Genomic DNA, 15,470 nt, shown 5'->3' with positions numbered 1-15,470 from the left:
CCATTGTTTATTATATAATCCTATTTAAATTGTTGTATTGATATTTCTTAGGGATGTGAAGACAAAGCGTGCACAATGGATTCTGTGGGTCAAATCCTGAGTCGACAAGATATAGATCGATGCTATACAAAAGAGAAAAACAAAGCATATGAAACAATGAAACCAAAGAGATTATCAAAGGAGGAGACACTTCGTCTAATGGAAGGAAAGAAACAACTGAAAGAAGTAAGTCATTACTCAAAAACTACATATGAATATGTTTATATGTGGATGTGCTTGCATGTTTTTCATTTATTGACACATTATTTAATCTACATGATTATTCTAAAATAGCAAGAGAAGCTACTTCAAAAGCCGAAGGTGCTGAGATGAAAAAATATAAGAAGGAGATGCAGAAGTGGAAATTGGGGAAATATACTCTAAAATCCATTGTAGCTGAAATTGACAAAAAAGTGGTTGAATTGGGATCAAGTGGAGGTAGGATCTTTCTTTATTTGTCTTTCTTTCTTGCTTCGTCCTTTGGAATCCACTCACCGCCTTGAAGGCGCCTAAGCTATTTTTTCGCTTTCGTAGCTTAGGATATCTGGTCACAAGGTTTGCAGAAAAAGGGCCTACATATTGCACAACGTCAAACCCCATGGAAAGAACTATTGTATGGAGTACAGTAGTTCCTGAAGAAACTTATGTGGTAATTGTCCTTCCCCTATTGGTGAACGTTTTTATGAAGATTTTCTATGTTCTCATTCATTCAATTACCATGAATGCTATTTTAATACTCTTAGCAGACATATGGTGTATAATTATGTGAATTAACAAGACCTGTTCCTCTTATATCTGTTTTCCGATTTCTCTTAAAAATAATTGTTTTTTGGCTTTTGTTTCTAGTTGTTACATTTTGAATTCTAGTTGTGTCTACTATTATCTTTTGATTTCGAATGACAAAGGATAAAGGGGAAGAACTCATTTAAGGCTCTTTTGGTTCCCTAAAATTGGGCACAAGAAAGAGGATGAGGGAGTGCATTTTCAGTGTTACTTGAAAATAGTTCTGTTTCCAAGGAAATACGTAAGTCACTAGGATTAGATAACAAATGTAATTGTGCAGCTCTAGCTTAAGTAAGAATTAACGTAGATTACGTGTTAAGCCTCACGCATCGATCGTGCAACTCACATTCCATATTTTCAACTTTTTTGCGCAAATGAATTGCAGACTTCAATATGTTTAAATGGATTGTTTTGCATAATTGATTACTGTTGCTGCTGAAATTCATTCTACATAATTAGTGCACAAAAAATGTGCAGCAGAATCAAGTGAAATGCTGCAGTTTGCCTGTTTCGTTTTCTCCATACAATTTCTGCTACAGCAACGTTTTTTTATAAGTGATAGGTTGTCTTACACTGACCTCTCTACTTTCTGGTATTTTCTAAACAGATTTCTGAACATGCCTTGGAGACAAGCGCAAGAGAATTAGGAAGCAAATGAGGAAAAGCAATACCAAGAAAAGAAGAAAAAAGAAAAGAAGAAAACACGAATATTCGCGAAAAAAGAAGAAAAAGAAACCGAAAAAAAAAGCAATATCCACAAGAAAAAAAAGAAACAGAAAAAAAAGGGAATATCCACAAAAATAAAACGAAAAAGAATCAGAAAAAAAACAATATATTCAAAAAAAAAAAGAAGCAAAAGAAACAAAAAAAAAGCAATATCCACAAGAGAAAAGAAAAAGAAAAAAAAAAGCAACATCCACTCGCCAACTTCGAGTTGTTGCTCTTGATGCACATACAATTGAGTGCTTGGAAAACAATTTTTGCTGCTCGCAAGATGAAGACACAACCGCTACTGCATGCAAGGTACTTGGTTTGTAGTTTGTTGTTTAAGTGGGATGGCTCTTAGTTAATTTATTTTGGTTATAACAAATAGTTTCCATTAATAATATAGGAAGTGGCTTGCATGGTTGTTGGTTGTCGTTTATCACCTCCACAAAGTTACTCTAGTAACTCATAATGCTTGAATCAAACTAGCTTTTCAAACAAATAGAATCACTTTCTCTGTTTGTGCGGTTGGAACACCGCGAACACTTGTTCATGAAAACTAGTCTTATAATAACAACATTGCAATTGAGCACATTACAGCTGGAATTGAGTATAGTAGGCCATTTAGGCCAAAATGGAATGGAAAAGCTCGAGTTATTTTTCTGTAATCCTCCTCAGATATCTATTGCTTCCTAGGCTTCCAGTTTCTGTAATGCCTGGTGTAGAAGCATTATTATTTACTTTATCACACGTGGAAATTATATAAATCTAAAGAGTCTCGTGCCAGTATTTCTCGAAATTCTGTTTGATAAGGATTTTATAGTATATGAAAGTTATGAGAATATGTGTTCTACGTATACTCATTATTCCAATAATTGAGTGAATTCATTCCCTCGTAGCTGTATTGTTGTTTTGGAGCTTGCCCGAGAAGCTTCCCTGCTAGAAGATTGGCTACGTCACGAAATATTGCTGCCATCTTTTCAGTGACCATACTGAAATATGTGAGTGGTGGTGACATATTGATGGCAGCTAGGATATTTTTGGATCCTTTAGTATTCGTTTGACATGCCTGTGACACGTTTCTTTCAGTTGTATCCAAGAGAGAGAATTTTCTTTGATAGGGCTTGATGCCATGTTATCACCTACCATACTGAAATATGTGAATTAATGTAAATTGATCCATTGTTTATTTTATAATCCTATTTAAATTGCTGTAGTGATGATTCCTTAGGCATGTGAAGACAAAGCCTGTACAATGGATTCTGTGGGTCAAATCCTGAGTCGACAAGAGAAAGATGGATGCTATACACAGCTTGTGATACTCAACAGAGTTCCTGCACAGTCATGCAGAGAATTAGAAGGAAAAGGTATTACTCATAATATTCTTTGGGCATCACACATTCACAGGAAGTAATATGCGAAACTTAATTAATGATACCTGATGCAAAGAAGGATTAGACTTTTATAATGAGCAAAAGAGAAAGGTGATTAAAGAAATGAGAGAGATAGCTGAAAAGTTGTGTCGAGAATCGAGATTGTTTCTGTAATTCTTTATTTTCCTAAAAATTCAGATACTTACAGGAGGAAGTGAGAGCATACATTATAGATGAAACCTACATTAAGTGTCCTCAAGTTGAAATGTTACGGGAGTTTTCACTCTGATTCCATCAGTTTGATGGGTTGAAGTGGGAAAGTGAAGGGGATAACGACCTCATACAAATCCAATTTACTCGATGAACTGGCTTAGTTGTGTTTTAACTTACTTCACTATAAGATTTGTACAGCTTAAAGAGACTTGAAGTCGCAAATTATAACAGCAAATTATGGTTGAAGCCTCATTGGACAAGTTCCCTACGTGTTGTTACTGTATGTTTGAACTCTACCACCTCTTTGTAGCTGTTACTTAAATTGCCAACGCTTGGATAAAGTGTTCTCTGGATGGATCAGATTTCTGAAGTATTTGTGTCTATAGATGAAGTAACTGTAACTAATATTGGAGTCAATTAGGCAACTTCAGAAACCAATGTTCTTAACTATAGCAGTTTTTCATGTCCTGCCAGTCCCCTTTGTACTTGTCACAGCGCTTAAGTGCTTGGCCTATGTCTGACTTGTCTCCATATTTTGGTATCTCAATTTTTGAAGCAGTAAAAGGGGAGAAGGCAAGGGAAAATGCAATCTTTTAGTCTTCTACTTTTCTGGTTGATTGTCTTCTTTCTTAATTTTCTTTTACTTTGCTCTTCTTTTCTTTTGCTGGTTTATTCACTCTAATAACTGGCTATCAATTCGCGTCATGAGTCCATCAGTTTCAGTTGTCGTAACTTAGAGTCACGCTGACCTATGCAGCATGAACATGATCTTTGGGAACTAATCTTATCTATCTTTATCATTACTTCAGGTGACATCACGGCCAATATAGTGATCTTTTAAGGCTTTTTGAGTATAGAGGTTTCACTCGAATATGTTTATATGTGGATGTGCTTGCATGTTTTTCATTCATATCACACATTACTTAATCTACATGATTCTTCTAATATAGCAAGAGAAGAATTAATGTGTGAATTAATGTAGATTGATCCATTGTTTATTATATAATCCTATTTAAATTGTTGTATTGGTGATTTCTTAGGCATGTGAAGACAAAGCGTGTACAATGGATTCTGTGGGTCAAATCCTGAGTCGACAAGATAAAGATTGATGCTATACAAAAGAGAAAAACAAAGCATATGAAAAAATGAAACGAAAGAGATTATCAGAGGAGACACTTCGTCCAATGGAAGGAAAGAAACAACTGAAACAAGTAAGTCATTACTCAAAAACTGCATATGAATATGTTTATATGTGGATGTGCTTGCATGTTTTTCATTTATTGACACATTATTTAATCTACTTGATTATTCTAAAATAGCAAGAGAAGCTGCTTCAAAAGCCGAAGGTGCTAAGATGGAAAAATATAAGAAGGAGATGCAGAAGTGGGACATGGGGAAATATACTCTAAAATCCATTGTAGCTGAAATTGACAAAAAAGTGGTTGAATTGGGATCAAGTGGAGGTAGGATCTTTCTTTATTTGTCTTTCTTTCTTTCTTCTTCCTTTGGAATCCACTCACCGCCTTGACTAAGCTATTTTTTCGCTTTCGTAGCTTAGGATAACTGGTCACAAGGTTTGCAGAAAAAGGGCCTACATATTGCACAACGTCAAACCCCATGGAAAGAACTATTGTATGGAGTATGGTAGTTCCTGAAGTAACTTATGTGGTAATTGTCCTTCCCCTATTGATGAACGTTTTTATGAAGATTTTCTATGTTCTCATTCATTCAATTACCATGAATGCTATTTTAATACCACTTTGCAAACATATGGTGTATAAATATGTGAATTAACTAGAATTGTTTCTCTTATCTCTGTTTTCCGATTTCTCTTAAAAATAATTGTTTTTAGGCACTTGTTTCCAGTTGTTAAATTCTGAATCCTAGTTGTGTCTACTATTATCTTTTGATGTCGAATGACAAAGGATAAAGGGGAAGAACTCATTTAAGGCTCTTTTGGTTCCCTAAAAATTGGGCAGGAGAAAGAGGATGAGGGAGTGCATTTTCAGTGTTACTTGAAAATAGTTCTGTTTCCAAGAAAATACATAAGTCGCTAGGATTAGATAACAAATGTAATTGTACAGCTCTAGGTTAAGTAAGAATTAACGTAGATTACGTGTTAAGCCTCACGCATCGATCGTGCAACTCACATTCCATATTTCCAACTTTTTTTGAGTAAATGAATTGCAGACTTCAATATGTTTAAATGGATTATTCTGCATTTGATTTCTGTTGCTGCTGAAATTCATTCTACATAATTAGTGCTAAAAAAATGTGCAGCAGAATCATGTGAAATACTGCAGTTTGCATGTTTAGTTTGCTCCATACAATTTTTGCTACAGCAACGATTTTTTATAAGTGATAGGTTGTCTTACACTGACCTCTCTACTTTTTTGGTATTTTTCCAACAGATTTCTAACATGCCTTGGAGACGAGCGCAAGAGAACTAGGAAGCAAATGAGGAAAAGCAATACCAACAAAAGAAGAAAAAAGAAACGAAGAAAAAAAGAATATCCGCGAAAAAAGAAGAAAAAGAAACAGAAAAAAAAAAGCAATATCCACAATGAAAAAGAAGAAACAGAAAAAAAGGGAATATCCACAAAAAAAAAAGTATTCAGAAAAAAACAAGCAAAAGAAACAAAAAAAAAGCAATATCTAAAAGAGAACAGAAAAATGAAAAAACGCAACACCCACTCGCCAACTTGGAGTTGTTGCTCTTGGTGCACATACAATTGAGTGCTTGGAAAACAATTTTTGTTGCTCGCAAGATGAAGACACAACCGCTACTGCATGCAAGGTACTTGGTTTGTAGTTTGCTGTTTAAGTGAGATAGCTCTTAGTTAATTTATTTTAGTTATAACAAATAGTTTCCATTAATAATATCGGAAGTGCTTGCATGGTTGTTGGTTGTCGTTTATCACCTCCACAAAGTTGCCCGTAGTAACTCATAATGTTTGAAAAACTAGCTTTTCAAACAAAAATGGAATCACTTTCTCTGTTTGTGCGGTTGGAACACCGCGAACACTTGTTCATGGAAACTAGTATTATAATAACAGCGTTGCAATTGAGCACATCACAATTGGAATTGAGTATAGTAGGCCATTTAGGCCAAAATGGAATGGAAAAGCTCGACTAATTTTTTTGTAATTCTCCACATATATCTATTGCTTCCTAGGCTTCCAGTTTCTGTAATGCCTGGTGTAGAAGCATTATTATTTACTTTATCACACGTGGAAATTATATAAATGTAAAGAGCCTCGTGCCAGTATTTCTCGAATTTCTGTTTGATAAGGATTTTATAGTATATGAAAATTATGAGAATATGTGTTCTCCATATGCTCATTATTCCAATAATTGAGTGAATTCATTCCCTCGTAGCTGTATTGTTGTTTTGGAGCTTGCTCGAGAAGCTTCCCTGCTAGCAGATTGGCTACGTCATAAAAACATTGCTGCCATCTTTTCAGTGACATACTCAAATGTGTGAGTGGTGGTGACATATTGATGGCAGCTAGGATATTTTTCGATCCTTTTGTATTCGTTTGACATGCCTGTGACACGTTTCTTTTAGTGCTATCCCAGAGAGAATTTTCATTGATAGGGCTTGATGCCATGTTATCACCTACTATACTGAAATATGTGAATTAATGTAAATTGATCCATTGTTTATTTTATAATCCTATTTAAATTGCTGTATTGATGATTCCTTAGACATGTGAAGACAAAGCCTGTACAATGGATTCCGTGGGTCAAATCCTGAGTCGACAAGATAATGATGGATGCTATACAAAGGAGAAAAAGAAAGCATATGAAACAATGAAACCAAAGAGAATATCAAAGGAGGTGATACTTCGTCGAATGGAAGGAAAGAAACAACTGAAAGAAGTAAGTCATTACTCAAAAACTGCATATGAATATGTTTATATGTGGATGTGTTTGCATGTTTTTCATTTATGTGACGCATTATTTAATCTACTTGAATATTCTAAAATAGCAAGAGAAGCTGCTTCAAAAGCCGAAGGTGCTGAGATGAAAAAATATAAGAAGGAGATGCAGAAGTGGGAAATGCGGAAATATACTCTAAAAACTGGGATCAAGTGGAAGTAGGATCTTTCTTTATTTGTCTTTCTTTCTTTCTTCTTCCTTTGGAATCCACTCACCGCCTTCAAGGCGCCTAAGCTGTTTTTTCGCTTTTGTAGCTTATGATATCTGCTCACAAGTTTTGCAGAAAAAGGGCCTAGATATTGCACAACGTCAAACCCCATGTTGTATGGAGTACGGTAGTTCCTGAATAAACTTATGTGGTAATTGTCCTTCCCCTATTGGTGAATGTTTTTATGAAGATTTTCTATGTTCTCATTCATTCAATTACCATGAATGCTATTTTAATACCACTTTGCAGACATTTGGTGTATAAATATGTGAATTAACTAGAATTGTTCCTCTTATCTTTGTTTTTCGATTTCTCTTAAAAATAATTATTTTTTGGCTCTTGTTTCTAGTTGTTACATTCTGAATCCTAGTTGTGTCTACTATTATCTTTTGATGTCGAATGACAAAGGATAAAGGGGAAGAACTCATTTAAGGCTCTTTTGGTTCCCTAAAATTTGGGCTGGAGAAAGAGGATGAGGGAGTGCATTTTCAGTGTTACTTGAAAATAGTTCTGTTTCCAAGGAAATACGTAAGTCATTAGGATTAGATAACAAATGTAATTGTGCAGCTCTAGCTTAAGTAAGAATTAACGTAGATTACGTGTTAAGCCTCACGCATCGATCGTGCAACTCACATTCCATATTTCCAACTTTTTTGCTTGCAGAGTTCAATATGTTTAAATTGATTATTCTGTATAATTGATTTCTGTTGCTGCTGAAATTCATTCTACATAATTAGTGCTCAAAAAATGTGCAGCAGAATCAAGTGAAATGCTGCAGTTTGCATGTTTCCTTTGCTCCATACAATTTCTGCTACAGCAACGATTTTTTATAAGTGATAGGTTGTCTTACACTGACCTCTCTACTTTTCTGGTATTTTTTCAACAGATTTCTGAATATGCCTAGGAGACCAGCACAAGAGGACTAGGAAGCAAGTGAGGAAAAGCAATATCAACAAAAGAAGAAAAAAGAAACGAAGAAAAAAAGAATATCCGCGAAAAAAGAAGAAAAAGAAACAGAAAAAAAAAAGCAATATCCACAAGAAAAAAAAAAGAAACAGAACAAAAGCAATATATTTAAAAAAAAAGCAATATCCAAAAGAGGAAAGAAAAATAAAAAAAAGCAGCATCCACTCGCCAACTTTGAATTGTTGCTCTTGATGCACATATAATTGAGTGCTTGGAAAACAATTTTTGTTGCTCGCAAGATGAAGACACAACCGCTACTGCATGCAAGGTACTTGGTTTGTAGTTTGCTGTTCAACTGAGATGGCTCTTAGTTAATTTATTTTGGTTATAACAAGTAGTTTCCATTAATAATGTAGGAAGTAGCTTGCATAGTTGTTGGTTGTCGTTTATCACCTCCACAAAGTTACTCGTAGTAACTCATAATGCTTGAATCAAACTAGCTTTTCAAACAAAAATGGAATCACTTTCTCTGTTTGTGTGGTAGGGACACCGCGAACAATTGTTCATGGAAACTAGTCTTATAATAACAGTGTTGCAATTGAGCACATCACAGCTGGAATTGAGTATAGTAGGCCATTTAGGCCAAAATGGAATGGAAAAGCTCGAGTTATTTTTCTGTAATTCTCCACAGATATCCATTGCTTCCTAGGCTTCCAGTTTCTGTAATGCCTAGTGTAGAAGCATTATTACTTTATCACACGTGGAAATTATATAAATCTAAAGAGCCTCGTGCCAGTATTTCTCGAAATTCTGTTTGATAATGATTTTATAGTATATGAAAGTTATGAGAGTATGTGTTCTCCGTATGCTCATTATTCCAATAATTGAGTGTATTCGTTCCCTCATAGCTGTATTGTTGTTTTGGAGCTTGTCCGAGAAGCTTCCCTGCTAGCAGATTGGCTACGTCACGAAAACGTTGCTGCCATCTTTTCAGTGATCATACTGAAATATGTGAGTGGTGGTGACGTATTGATGGCAGCTAGGATATTTTTGGATCCTTTTGTATTCATTTGACATGTCTGTGACACGTTTCTTTTAGTGCTATCCAAGAGAGAGAATTTTCATTGATAGGGCTTGATGCCATGTTATCACCTACCATACTGAAATATGTGAATTAATGTAAATTGATCCATTGTTTATTTTATAATCCTATTTAAATTGCTGTATTGATGATTCCTTAGGCATGTGAAGACAAAGCCTGTATAATGGATTCTGTGGGTCAAATCCTGAGTCGACAAGATAAAGATGGATGCTGTACAAAAGAGAAAAAGAAAGCATATGAAACAATGAAACCAAAGAGAATTTCAAAGGAGGAGATACTTCGTCTAATGGAAGAAAAGAAACAACTGTAAGATGTAAGTCATTACTCAAAAACTGCATACTTCAGCTATATGAGTTGTTTGGCTCGTAATGTTTTTACTCAAATGCAAGTTTTCATGATTAGTAAAAAGAGATTGCTAATTGTCTGTTATGAATTTTGTCATGAAAAATTGATATTTTAATGTTAATTTCTTTATTGTGGCAAGTGGCAACTCAAGAAAAAGCATATCCGTAGTGCTGGCTAGCATCTTTCAATTTCTTAAGAAAAAGTTCCATACAATAGAATCTTTCATGTTTAAACGGGCTTAGGCTTTGATGTTGGCCGTGAATGTTTAAGTTCTTTCTCTATGATTATGTATTCTCTATCTTGACAACAAGGTTTATTGCTATTATTCAATAGGCTGCAATTATATGTGCCTAGGCAAGTGATGCAGCATCATTTTCAGGTATAAGTGATATACTGGTGGTTGAGGCTTTTTCTTGATATGAAGGTGGTTGTCAATGATGAATAGGGAGCTACTCTAAGCAGGATGGAATCTGAACGCTTGATTGAAGGCACAGCTTGTGATACTCAACAGAGTTCCTACACAGTTTCTTGCAAAGAATTATAAGGAAAAGGTATTACTCATAATATTCTTGGGCATCACACATTCACAGAAGTAATATGCGAAACTTAATTAATGATCTCTGATGCAAAGAAGGATTAGACTTTTATAATGAGCAAAAGAGAAAGCTGATTAAAGAAATGAGAGAGATAGCTGAAAAGTTGTGTCGAGAATCGAGATTGTTTCTGTAATTCTTTATTTTCCTAAAAATTCAGATATTTATAGGAGGAAGTGAGGGCATACATTATAGATGAAACCTACATTAAATGTTGTGGGAGTTTTCACTCTGATTCCATCAGTTTGGTGGGTTGAAGTGGGAAAGTGAAGGGGATAACGACCTGATACAAATCCAATTTACTCGATGAACTGGCTTAGTTGTGTTTTAACTTACTTCACTATAAGATTTGTACAGCTTAAATAGACTTGAAGTCGCAAATTATAACAACAAATTATGGTTGAAGCCTCATTGGACAAGTTCCCTACATGTAGTTACTATATGTTTCAACTCTATCACATCTTTGTGGCTGTTATTTAAATTGCCAATGCTTGGATAAAGTGTCCTGTGGATGGATCAAAGTTATGATGTATTTGTGTCTACAGATGAAGTAAAGGTAACTAATATTGGAGTCAATTAGGCAACTTCAGAAACCAATGTTCTTAACTGTAGCAGTTTTTCATGTCCTGCCAGTCCCCTTTGTACTTGTCACAGTGCTTAAGTGCTTGGCCTATGTCTGACTTGTCTCCATATTTTTGTATCTCAATTTTTGAAGCAGCAAAAGGGAAGAAGGCGAAAATGCAATCTTTTAGTCTTCTACTTTTCTGGTTGATTGTCTTCTTTCTTAAATTTTTTTAACTTTGCTCTTCTTTTCTTTTGCTGGTTTATTTACTCTGATAACTGCCTATCAATTCGCCTCGCGAGTCCATCAGTTTTAGTTGTCGTAACTTAGAGTCACGCTGACCTGTGCAGCATGAACATGATCTTTGGGAACTAATCTTATCTATCTTTGTCATTACTTCAGGTGACATTCACGGCCAATATAGTGATCTTTTAAGGCTTTTTGAGTATGGAGGTTTCCCTCGAATATGTGTTTTTCATTCATCTCACACATTACTTAATCTACTTGATTCTTCTAAAATAGCAAGAGAAGAATTAATGTGTGAATTAATGTAGAATGATCCATTGTTTATTATATAATCCTATTTAAATTGGTGTATTGATGATTTCTTAGGCATGTTAAGACAAAGCTTGTACAATGGATTATGTAGGTCAAATCCTGAGTCGACAAGATAAAGATCGATGCTATACAAAAGAGAAAAACAAAGCATATGAAACAATGAAACCAAAGAGATTATCAAAGGAGGAGACACTTCGTCTAATGGAAGGAAAGAAACAATTGAAAGAAGTAAGTCATTACTCAAAAACTGCATATGAATATGTTTATATGTGGATGTGCTTGCATGTTTTTCATTTATGTGACACATTATTTAATCTACTTGATTATTCTAAAATAGCAAGAGAAGCTGCTTCAAAAGCCGAAGGTGCTGAGATGAAAAAATATAAGAAGGAGATGCTGAAGTGGGAAATGGGGAAATATACTCTAAAATCCATTGTAGCTGAAATTGACAAAAAAGTGGTTGAATTGGGATCATGTGGAGGTAAGATCTTTCTGTATTTGTCTTTCTTTCTTTCTTCTTCCTTTGGAATCCACTCACCGCCTTGAAGGCGCCTAAGCTATTTTTTCGCTTTCGTAGCTTAGGATATCTGGTCACAAGGTTTGCAGAAAAAGGGCCTACATATTGCACAACGTCAAACCCCATGGAAAGAACTATTGTATGGAGTACGATAGTTCCTTGAGAAACTTATGTGGTAATTGTCCTTCCCCTATTGGTGAACGTTTTTATGAAGATTTTCTATGTTCTCATTCATTCAATTACCATGAATGCTATTTTAATACCACTTTGCAGACATATGGTGTATAAATATGTGAATTAACTAGAATTGTTCCTCTTATCTCTATTTTTCGATTTTTCTTAAAAATAATTACTTTTGGGCTCTTGTTTCTAGTTGTTACATTCCTAGGTGTGTCTATTATTATCTTTTGATGTCGAATGATAAAGGATAAAGGGGAAGAACTCATTTAAGGCTCTTTTGGTTCCCTAAAAGTTGGCAAGGAGAAGAAGGATGAGGGAGTGCATTTTCAGTGTTACTTGAAAATAGTTCTATTTCCAAGGGAATACGTAAGTCACTAGGATTAGATAACGAATTAATGTAATTGTGCAACTCTAGCTTAAATAAGAATTAATGTAGATTATGTGTTAAACCTCATGCATCGATCGTGCAACTCACATTCCATATTTCCAACTTTTTTGCGTAAATGAATTGCAAACTTCAAAATGTTTAAATGGATTATTCTGCATAATTGATTTATGTTGCAGCTGAAATTCATTCTGCAGAATTAGTGCACAAAAAATGTGCACCAGAATCAAGGGAAATTCTGCAGTTTGCCTGTTTTGTTTGCTCCATACAATTCTGCTACAACAACGATTTTTTATAAATGATAGGTTGTGTTACACTGACCTCTCTACTTCTTCTGTGATATTTTTTCAATAGATTTCGATGATGCATTTGGAGACATGCACAAGAAGCAAAGAAAAAATGGAATATCCGCAAAAAAAAAAAAGAAAAAGAAACACAAAAAAGCTATATATACAAAAAAACAATAGGAAGAAAAAAAGAAAAATATGCAATATCTACAAGAGAAAAGAAATAGAAAAAAGCAATATCCACTCGCTCACTGGAGTTGTTGCTCTGGATGCAGAGACAATTGAGTGCTTGGAAAACAATTTTTGCAGCTCGTAAGATGAAGACACGACCTACGATCTTGTTGCATGCAAAGGTACTTGGTTTATGGTTTGTTGTTCAAGTGAGATGGCTATTAGTTAATTTATTTTGGTTATAGCATGTAGTTTCCATCAATAATCTAGAAAGTGGCTTGCGTAGTTGTTGGTAGTCGTCTATCACGTCCAGAAAGTTACTCGTAGTAACTCATAATGCTTGAATCAAACTAGCCTTTCAAACAGAAATGGAATCACTTTCTCTGCTTGTGCAGTTGGAACTCCACGAACACTTGTTCATGGAAACCAGTTGTATAATAACAACCTTGCAATTGAGCACATCACAGCTGGAATTGAGTATAATAGGCCATTTAGGCCAAAATGGAGAGGAACAACTGGCTTATTTTTCTTTAGTTCTCCACAGATATCTATTGCTTCCTACGCTTTCAGTTTCTGTAATGCCTGGTGTAGAAGCATTATTATTTACTTTATCACACGTGGAAATTATATAAATCTAAAGAGGCTTGTGCCAGTATTTCAGGAAATTCTGTTTGCTAAGGACTTTATAGTATATGAAAGTTATGAGAATATGTGCTCTCCATACGCTCATTATTCCAATAATTGAGTTAATTTATTCCTTCGTAGCTATAGTGTTGTTTTGGAGCTTGCCCAAGAAGCTTCCCATCTAGCAGATTGGGTACGTCATGAAAACATTGCTGCCATCTTTTCACTGACCATACTGGAATATGTGAGTGGGTGACATGTTGATGGCAGGTAGGATATTTCAAAATATTTTTTGATCCTTAGTATTCGTTTGACATGCCTGTGACTAGTTTCTTTCAGTGCTATCCAAGAGAGAGAATTTTCATTGATAAGGCTTGATGCCATCTTATAACCTACCATACAGATATATGTGAATTAATGTAGATTCCATTGTTTATTTTATTATCCTATTTAAATGGTCAAATTGATGATTTCTTAGGCATGTAAGACAAAGCCTGTACAATGGATTTTGTGGGTCAAATCCTGAGTCGACAAGATAAAAATGGATGCTATACAAAAGAGAAAAAGAAAGCATATCGTAGAATGAATTCTATATCTATTTCCTTACTATTTATATCCTGCCAAATTTATTAAAATATTTTCAAATCAAATAATAAGTCAAATTTAAAAATATTATGTGAAGAGCTCAACAACTTAGTTTAAGTATGATCTAAAATTAAATTTATTCTTTATGTAAAGTATTTGGTAATATAAATAATTTACTTTTGTAGAATATATTTTCATATATTGAGCTTGTAAATTGGATATTGGATAATTTATGAAAGGTTATCTCACACATTATTTAATCTACTTGATTCTTCTAAAATAGCAAGAGAAGAATTAATGTGTGAATTAATGTAGATTGATCCATTGTTCTCATTCATTTAATTACCATGAATGCTATTTTAATACCACTTTTCAGACATATGGTGTATTAATATGTGAATTAACTAGAATGTTTCTCTTATCTCTGTTTTTCGATTTCTCTTAAAAATGATTGTTTTTGTGCTCTTGTTTCTAGTTGTTACATTCTAAATCTTGTCTATTATTATCTTCTGATGTCGAATGAAAAAGGAATAGGGGATGAACTCAATTAAGGCTCTTTTGGTTCCCTAAAAATTGGGCAGGAGAAAGATGATGAGGGAGTGCATTTTCAGTGTTACTTAGGTAACAAATTAATGTAATTGTGCTCCTCTAGCTTAAGTAAGAATTAACGTAGATTACGTGTTAAACCTGATGCATTGATCCTGCATTGATCCTGCAACTCACATCTCATATTTCCCACTTATTGTAGGTAGAGTTTTCTGAATTAACATATGTGAATATTGCAACTTTTTAGTTTCAGGGTTCCATCGCGTAAAAGCTATTGATGAAGAGAAATAACTTATAGAAAGAGGAGATTTTGAATCTTATTGCTCTAAATCTATTTGTGGTGCTGCAAGGAATCAATAGAGGTTCTTTCTCTTGTATTTTGTTGCATGTATAACCTGTCCATTTTTAATTTATCATATTTAAGTGGGAGTAACTCTTCATTCGATGGACTCGCAATATTTGTCCAAAAGCAGTAAGTTCTGCGATTTGTCGAAAAGTAGTAAGTTCTGCGATCATTTTGTGGCTTTACTTAAAATATATTGCATTTTCATGTTATCATATTTTATCTTGGGAAGGTTGGTAAATTTTTTATGCTTTACTTAAAATGTATTACATTTTCCTTCGAGACAAACGAGTAACTCTACTGTAGTGTTTTGGGGGGAAAGCATTTGGCCACTAATTCTAGTAATTCGTTTTAATCCATTACTTTTTAATAGTTTTGTGTATTCAAGGGGATGTGATCATATAATATGCTTGAAGATAACACTTCCATGCATGCTCTTTCTCTCTTGTATCTTGTCCGTCTGGCTGTCATGATATTCATCCATTAATATATCCTAAAATGTA

General features: G+C 34.4%; 1 long non-coding RNA gene across 46 annotated transcripts in view; it reads left to right on the top strand.

The window, feature by feature from the left end:
• The window catches only part of LOC105179975 (uncharacterized), a 34,465-nt gene extending 19,326 nt beyond the window's left edge, over nt 1-15,139 (top strand). For 19 of the 46 annotated variants that reach the window (XR_016063061.1, XR_016063062.1, XR_016063063.1 and 16 more), the window contains 18 exons: nt 52-225; nt 334-477; nt 574-688; nt 1,430-1,845; nt 2,759-2,894; nt 4,154-4,324; nt 4,433-4,576; nt 4,667-4,781; nt 5,525-5,910; nt 6,822-6,995; nt 7,105-7,414; nt 8,150-8,497; nt 9,411-9,584; nt 9,996-10,167; nt 11,421-11,557; nt 11,667-11,810; nt 11,907-12,021; nt 12,974-15,139. This is a non-coding gene — a long non-coding RNA (uncharacterized LOC105179975). Of the gene's footprint in view, nt 1-51; nt 226-333; nt 478-573; nt 689-1,429; nt 1,846-2,744; nt 3,394-4,153; nt 4,325-4,432; nt 4,577-4,666; nt 4,782-5,524; nt 5,911-6,821; nt 6,996-7,104; nt 7,415-8,149; nt 8,498-9,410; nt 9,585-9,949; nt 10,168-11,420; nt 11,558-11,666; nt 11,811-11,906; nt 12,022-12,590; nt 12,717-12,765 lie in introns of all 46 variants that reach the window. The other 27 variants (XR_016063036.1, XR_016063058.1, XR_016063057.1 and 24 more) reach the window with 27 other exon arrangements.
• The last annotated feature ends 331 nt before the right edge of the window (nt 15,140-15,470 follow it).

The sequence above is a fragment of the Sesamum indicum genome, linkage group LG12, assembly GCF_026168435.1.
Source record: "Sesamum indicum cultivar Baizhima isolate 11 linkage group LG12, ASM2616843v1, whole genome shotgun sequence".
Classification (NCBI taxonomy): Eukaryota; Viridiplantae; Streptophyta; class Magnoliopsida; order Lamiales; family Pedaliaceae; genus Sesamum; species Sesamum indicum.
The sequence above is the reverse complement of the archived record's forward strand: the minus strand, read 5'-3'. Positions and strand labels throughout refer to the sequence as shown.